Raw genomic sequence first — 8,122 nt, forward strand, 5'->3', positions numbered from 1 at the left:
TGCCATTTGACCTTTCTCATGTATAATGCTATGATTATCAGAGTAAATCTATTCAATAGTCAAATGCAACAGTTAACATTTTTTGCAAACTTGGAGAGTTTTTTTTAAATTGATTACCACATTTACTATTTCAAGAACCGTGTCTCAGCTGAATGTTGAATCCAAATCGACTACTGGTGTGAAGGCTTAAACAAATTAACCTTTTATATTAAATGCACATATAAACTTCATATTATATGCATTAAGGCTGAATATTAAATGCAATTTTTAAACCTTTTTATTTACATCTATTTTAATTTAAACTAACCTTGACTTTTTTCTTAATCTTTCTTTTGTTTTGTTTGTTTCTTTGTTGTTTTATAGAGAGAAGCACGAGGGACACCAGGATTAACAAAGCTGTGTGAGTCTGTAAGAAGATCATGAGTGTTTTTTCGCACAGCTGGAAAAAGCAGCGAGCACTCAAAAATGCTCAAGAAGAACTTGGCCTTCCACCACACAAACTTGTGACTGAATCGCCAACACGATGGGGATCAAGGCAAAAGATGATCCAGCGAATCCTTACGCAAGAAAAAGCCATTTCGCAAATCCTGGCCACTGACAGGTCAGCCAGGCATCTGGTGCCTACTTGGCAGGATATTGACATTTTAGATTCTGTCAGCAAAGCTTTGGCCCTCTTCTTGAACTTACAGATGCCCCTTCTTCTGAAAACTTTGTCACGGTGTCATGCTTGAAGCCTACCCTTCACCTACACACCTACACACGTAGAAAAATAAAATACTTAGCACACACATTTAGGAATGTATATACCTTAAATACTACATATATTATTACTTAGATTAGCCATTTTTATATTTTGCTTGTTTTTACGTTATTGTATTTTGCACAACTGTTGCTGTGAAGCTCGCACACAAGAATTTCACTCACATGTACTGTACCAGTGTACCTGCACATGTGACGTGACAATAAAAGCGATTTGATTTGACCTGTTCAACAGTGAGCTGCTGAAAGTGAAAGAAGAAGACACAGATCTCACAAAGACAATAAAAATATCAATATTGGACTACATGAACACCAAGTATGGTGACCAAGAAGTTCAGGAACTGATCAACATGGCAACGACTGTTGAGCCACGCTTCCACACTCAGTATATGAGCCAAGAAGAGATCCTGGTCATCAAAGCCAGAGTGGTCAGAGAGGTGGAATCCCCTTCTGTCATGTCAAGTGAAGCTGGCCCTGCCACCCAGGTAATGTCACCTGAATCATCAAAAGAAGCTGAGAATGCATGTAAAAGACAGAAGAAGAGTCTTGGAGGTTTTTTCAAGAAACCAGCTGTAGAGCAGAACACACTTTCTGAAGCAGAGAAAACTGAGGCTGAATTAAACAGCTACCTGCATGGGCCACTTGCAGATGGTGAAAGCAATCCCCTTGCGTGGTGGAAGGTACATGAGGTGAACTTCCCTAACATCGTTGTTTAGCCAAAAAGTACTTGTGCATCCCTGCCACTAGTACACCCTCAGAGAGGGTGTTCATCGCTGCTGGAAATGAAGTGACATGCCAAAGGTCTCTTCTGAACCCAGTTACTGTGAATATGCTGGTCTTCTTGACCAGAAATCTTAAGGTGTGAGCCCTGTTTTCTCTTAAAAGCTACCAAATCACACTAGTATGTGTATTATACAAGTTGCACTTCAGACATGTTCGTGTCAGCCTCATTTCTACATTTTACAAGAGTGTATCAGTGTTTACAGTTTAATACACAGTTATTTTTTTATTTATTGATTTGTTATTATTTATTGTCTTATTTTGCATTATTTTGTAAACTGTCTGAAGACAGCTGGGATATTTACTTTTCAATACAGTGTTTGCACTATCTTTATGTATTGTTCCATGGGAAAAGGTGTTGACAACTTAGCTACCTAAGTATTATATTTGCATTCTAACAGTATGTCATTAACATTGTTTCACACTAAAGTTTATACTTTATCAGGTAACATTAACAAGGATATGATGCAGGGCTGCACAATATATTGAAAAATTATCGTCATCGGGACAACGGGACGTGCGATAGGCCCATCGCAAAGAACGTCAAAAACAGCGATAAATGTTTGGTTCAACATTTCCATCCGTGTCATACATCAGCTTTTTGTAAACCAGCTCTGTTTTTTTACGCTGAAGTACTATTTGACCAATCAAATGTAGTCCATCTGATATGCCGCCAATCAGATGGGTCCGTTCACATAATACGCCCGCCCCCTACGTAGACCCTTAGGATGGAAAGCAACACCCGAACCGAACTTAGCTGCGCCGTTCCCTTGTTCGTCACGCTGGCTCAGAGCAACGAGCGCACTTTGTGCTGAGGTTTCTGGAATCAGCGCTGCTTTCAAACGTGAACGTGAGTCCGCTCGGTGTCGTTAATCATTTTTACCGGGCTGACTTCGACACGTGCCGGTGAATCAACCCACCTCCATGTCGCTAGTTTTCCACCGGGTGGTGATGTTAGCCTCTTTGGAGCTAGGATTGGGACAATGTTCAGCGTAACTTGTACCAAGTTTTGTAACTTTGAACATGTTTCATCACATGTAACTTTGGTTTCTCAACTTGTAACTTTAGTTTTCTAACTTGTAATTCTCAATTCGTACTTGTATTTCTTGTTTTGTAACAGGAACATTGTGTTTTGTACATGCATTTTTTATTTTGTAAAATCAAACTTTTATTTTGTACATTTACTACTCATTTTGTAACATCAAACATTCATTCAGAAACATGAAACTTTCGTTTTGTAACTAGCAGACTTCCAAATTGAAAAAATCAAGGTACAAGTTTGAAATCAAAACTCTCAAAACACACATTTCATTCTACAGGTACAAACCTCAAATCTACAGTGTTACAGATCTTTTTTGTCTCGATTCTAGCATCAGTGGGAGGAACTTGGGTGGAACCATTGAGAGCACGAGTCTTAGCTTAGAATCACATATTCTAAGTTAATTGTGTGATTTGTAACAAAAACAAATCATATATCTATATTGGTGAGAAGCTCTCTGCCGAGCGGTGGAGGCGACAGAAAGGCTGTAGGCTGTGTTTCAATCGCCCAAACAGCACGGAAGCAGCCGGCCAATTGCTGACAAGAAAATCAAACGGTAGGAATGGGAATGTATCCAATCAGCGTCGACGTTGTTTCAGAAGCATGATGGGCGATAGAGGTACCGCCCAAGGCTTTTGTTGGTGTTCGGTAGAACTCGGCAGAGTCTCGACTACTGCAGCACGTTTTTGGTCGTGACGCAGATGTAACATGGTTACCGCCAGTGAGCCTACAACCAGCATGGATACCGGATCTCAGCAGCCACTGAATTCAGTTCGGTCTCTTCTCCAGTATCCGTTGGAGACGAGAACTGTGGTGGAAAAACTTAATGTCAAAGAGCTTGGACCAGATCAGCCCGACGTAAAGATAAGCCAGCAGGAGAAGGAGAGAGAAAAACTGTACACACTAGGCTTCTTCCGAAATTGGTACACCAGGAAGGCTTGGCTAGCTGGATGCAATCACGCTAATGCGTTATTTTGCTTTCCGTGTTTGTTATTCAAAACGGCTGGGACAGATAAGGCATGGATGAGTCAGGAGTTACAGACATGAAACGTTTTTCTGAGAAGGTGAAGAAACACGAGTCATCCCGGGCACACATGGACAACAACACGGTGAAGCTAGCCATGCTAGGCAGAGCTAACATTGCCATGCAGCTCGACGAGGGAACAACAGCAGCTGGGTGCAGAGGTAAGCTGTACATTACATTTCTGTGAACAAGACAATCAGAATCAGAAATCCTTGGTTGTCCCACAAACCGGGACATTTGTTTAATAACATGTTCTGTTTCGTTCCCTCCTGACTGCCAGTGGCAGTAAACAGAGTGGATGTATCTCCTCGCGCTCTGCGCAGGTCGAGTACTAATGTAAACAAAGTCACGCACGTGACACGTAGCGCACCTGGTCGCGAGTCTATAAATTACGCGCCGATAGCTACGTTCGGGTCTCCCGGGATCCTCTCGCCCGAGAAGTTCCGAGTGACCCCTGTGACTGGCAGTCATCCAGGAACTCACAGAACCACAGTTACACCGCAACCCCCGTTCTGTTTCGTTCCCTCCTGACTGCCAGTGGCAGTAAACAGAGTGGATGACTTATGCCAGAAGTGTCACGAGGAACATAAAACTCACCGTCACTCAGGAGGTAGCTGCCAGAGGCAGCACCGCCGAAGCGAGCGTGGACCCGTGGCCAACGTTGAGGCGGTAGAAGCGTGCAAACGTGCACGGAGTTGCCCAGGACGCCGCAGCACAGACGTCCGCCAGTGGCACACCTCTCATCGCCGCCCAGGATGTAGCAACACTCCTGGTGGAATGGCACACGATCCCAGGGGGAGCCACTGCACCCACTGCCGCATAAGCCATCGCAATGGCGTCCACGACCCAATGCGACAGCCTCTGCTTCGAGAGGGCCCGACCCCTGTTCACTCCTCCGTGACAGACAAACAGCTGGTTCGACTGCCGGACAGTGTTTGTGGCCACAATATAGAGCTGCAGTGCCCGGACCGGGCACAGCAAATTCGCCCGCCGTTGCTCCTCCGAGTGAAATGGGGGAGGGAAATACGCCCCCAGCTCGATTGCGGCATTCACATAGCCAGCGGGCAGAACCTTGGGAAGAAAGGCGACGTTGGGCCACAGCGTCACCCCCGACCCATCTGCCTTCCACCGCAGGCAGGCGGGGCTGATGTCCAGTGCGTGCAGCTCTTTGACCCGTTTAGCCGACGTCACTGCCAAGAGAAAGGCGGTTTTCACAGACACCACTGCCAACAGGGCGGTAGTCATTTGCTCAAAGGGTGGCCCACACAGGGCCTGCAGGACCAGGGGAAGGTCCCAAGCAGGTGCCGGCCTGCACAAGGCAGGACGCAACCTTCTCACGCCCCGCAGAAACTGGGTCACCAAACTGTGAGCCCCAATGCTCCTGCCATCCACCAAGAGGTGGTTGGCCGAAATAGCCGCCAGGTGAACCTTAAGGGTCGAGGCGGCCCGGCCCTTGTCAAACAGGTGCCGGAGGTACCGCAGAACCTCATGCAGGGAACAAGAACCAGGGTCCACGTCCCTGCCGGAACACCAGGTAGAGAACCGCTGCCAACAGTGAGCGTACGTCGCCCTTGTAGACGGAGCCCTGGCACTATCCAGCACCTGCTGGATGGAGGGCTCTACGCCGACTGGGGGCTGCCTGCCCCCTTCAATGGCCACACCGTGAGCCGAAGATGATCTGGGGATGGATGCAAAATCCTCCCCTCCATCTGAGACAGGAGGTCCCGTCTCGCCGGCAACCGCCACGGCTCCCCGTTCAGCAGACTGAGAAGCAATGGAAACCAGAGCCTCATGGGCCAGTCTGGTGCCACCAGAAGGACCTCGTGTGACGAGTCCCTCACCCGATGGAGGGTTGGTAAGAGCAACGGAGAAGGTGGGAAAGCGTACAGCTGAACCAACGGCCAGGCATTGGCGAGGGCGTCCATCCCCAGAGGGGCGTCGACCTCTGCCAGGGAGAACCACAGAGGGCAATATGCGCTGCTCCTCGAGGCGAACAGATCCACCTGGGCCTCTCCGAACTGATGCCACACCCTCTGCACCATCTGAGGGTGCAACCTCCATTCCCCCGGGGGAAGACCCCGCCGGGACAGGCAATCCGCCACCGAGTTCCTCCGCCCCGGAAGGTGCAGCGCCCTGATGGAGGCCAAGCGAGGGTAAGCCCAGGTCAGCAGCGTCTGAGCCTCACTCAACGATCGCAATGACCTGGTGCCCCCCTGATGGTTTATGTGGAACACCGCCGAGGTGCTGTCCATTCGGATGAGCACGTGCTTGCCCCACAGAAAGGGCAAGAAGCGCCTCAGCGCCAAGTAGACAGTCTTCAACTCCAGGACATTGATGTGAAGCCGCGCCTGACGGGGGCTCCACAACCCCTGGACCGACCTGCACTGCCAATGCGCCTCCCACCCCCGGGATGACGCATCCGTCGTGACCACCTCCCGTCTGGCGGGAACCGCGCCAAGCGGGACGCCGAGACTCAGGTAGGTGACATCGTCCCAACGACGCAAAAGAGCCACACAGCTGCTCGTGACCTCCAGCTCGACTCGTCGGTGTCGCCGGGGATCCAGGCGGAAGCCGTTGAACCACCTCTGCAAGGGCCGAAGGTGGAGTAGCCCGAGAGGCACCAGTGCAGAAGCCGAGACCAGCATCCCCAACAGTCGTAGCCACACCTGGACCGGGGGTGCCGCCCCAAGACGAAAGGCCCGGAGCAAGGACCGAATACGGACCCTCCTCTGCTCGGTCAGCCTTGCCCGCATGGCCACAGAATCTATGGCAATGCCGATAAAATCCACCCGCTGAGTCGGAACCAGAGAACTCTTCTGCAGGTTCACCGTCATCCCCAGCGCCTCGACGTGGGCAAGGACCCTGGCCGTGGCCAGACCCACTTCGCAACACGACGGCCCGCAGACGAGCCAGTCGTCGAGATATGGCAGGACCTTCAACCCCGCCCGACACAGGGGGCTCAGGGCTGCCTTCACGCACCGCGTGAAAACTCGGGGGGCGAGAGACAGGCCGAATGGCAGAACCAGAAACTGGTACACCCTCCCGAGGAAAGAAAATCGCAGGTACTTCCTGTGCCCCGGATGGATCGGGACATGGAAGTATGCGTCCTTGAGGTCTATGGTCGTAAACCACTCTCCTGGACAAACCACCTGAAGGACATCGCGAGTCCGAAGCATGCGGAAGGGCAGCACCTTCAGGAACCGATTGAGACCCCTGAGGTCCAGTACCGGCCGCAGAGGCCCGTCCTTCTTCGGCACCAAGAAATACGTCGAATAAAAGCCGTCTGCCTGCAAATGCGGCGGAACGACCTCTATGGCCCGTTTGTCCAGGAGAACATCTATTTCCTGCATCAGGATGCTGACCCGTGCAGGACCCGTGACCGAAGTCACCCTGACCCCCGAAGGGGGTGGGGGCCGACGGCGGAACTGCAACCTGTAGCCCTGGGACATAGTTCGAACCACCCAAGCGTCTCCGCATTGGGCCTCCCAGAGGGCCAGGTGCTGTGGTGTAAATCTGCCCGCCGCCGGCCCACAGCCCTCAGGCCGTGTCCCGACGCCTGTTTGGGGCCCTGGGGGGGCGGCGGCCCCTGTCCTGCCCCGAGGATCCCCGGGGCGGTGCCTGACCTGCCCCCAAGCGTCTCCAAGTCCCTGCCGCAGCCGCGGTCTGCTGGGTGACCTGCAAGGGGGCGGCTGGACGAAACCGGCGCCGAGGGTCCCGTGCCCCTCGTGGCCTGGACTGTGGCATGGGGAGGACCCCTGCCCCGCTACGCCCACTCCAGGCCTCTGCGGCTTGTCTGGACTGCCGCCGACGTTCCAACGCCCGCTCAGCCTCGGGCCCGAACAACTGGCCCGGCACCACGGGCAGACCGCGCAGGCTCTGTCGGCAGTCATCCGACACCAGGGCCTGCGCCAACCAGACCTGACGGCGAGCCACTACCAGTGTGCCCAACAACCGACCAAGCTCCCTGGACATCAGCCCAAACGCTTGCAGGGCTGCGTCGTTTGTATCGCCCAGTGCCATCCCCGCTGCGCCCGACTGCAGCATCTGGGACTGGGCTAGCAACAGCTTCGACAGCGAATTGCTGGTGCGTGCCATCCGTGCCCCGATGTCGTAAGCCCGGCACAGTAAGCTGTCGGTCACCCGACACTGGGTGCTCGGACAGCGGACCCTGTCCCTCAATGCCTCATCCGGGTAGAGCACCAAAGAGGCAATGCAGTGGTCCACCGGGGGCATGCGGTCCAACCCGTAGGTTCCTGCCTCCCGCATCGATGCCAGGGTCCTGGCGTCCCTACCATGGTGGGAGAGCTGTCTCGGGTCCCCCCAGCACCGCTGTAGCTCCTCCACAAAGGCTGGCGATGGTGGGACCTGAAACGGGGGCGCCGGCGGAGCCCGGCGGAAGAAGGGATTCCCCGCCGGACGGGCCACCGGCACGTCGTCCAGTCCAATCCTGGCCAGTGCCGCTCGCAGAATCGCCCGCAACTGACAGGGGTCCTCCGCCAGCTCCGAGCTTGCTGAGCTAT

This window comes from Nothobranchius furzeri, chromosome 11, assembly GCF_043380555.1.
Source record: "Nothobranchius furzeri strain GRZ-AD chromosome 11, NfurGRZ-RIMD1, whole genome shotgun sequence".
NCBI classification, from domain to species: domain Eukaryota; kingdom Metazoa; phylum Chordata; class Actinopteri; order Cyprinodontiformes; family Nothobranchiidae; genus Nothobranchius; species Nothobranchius furzeri.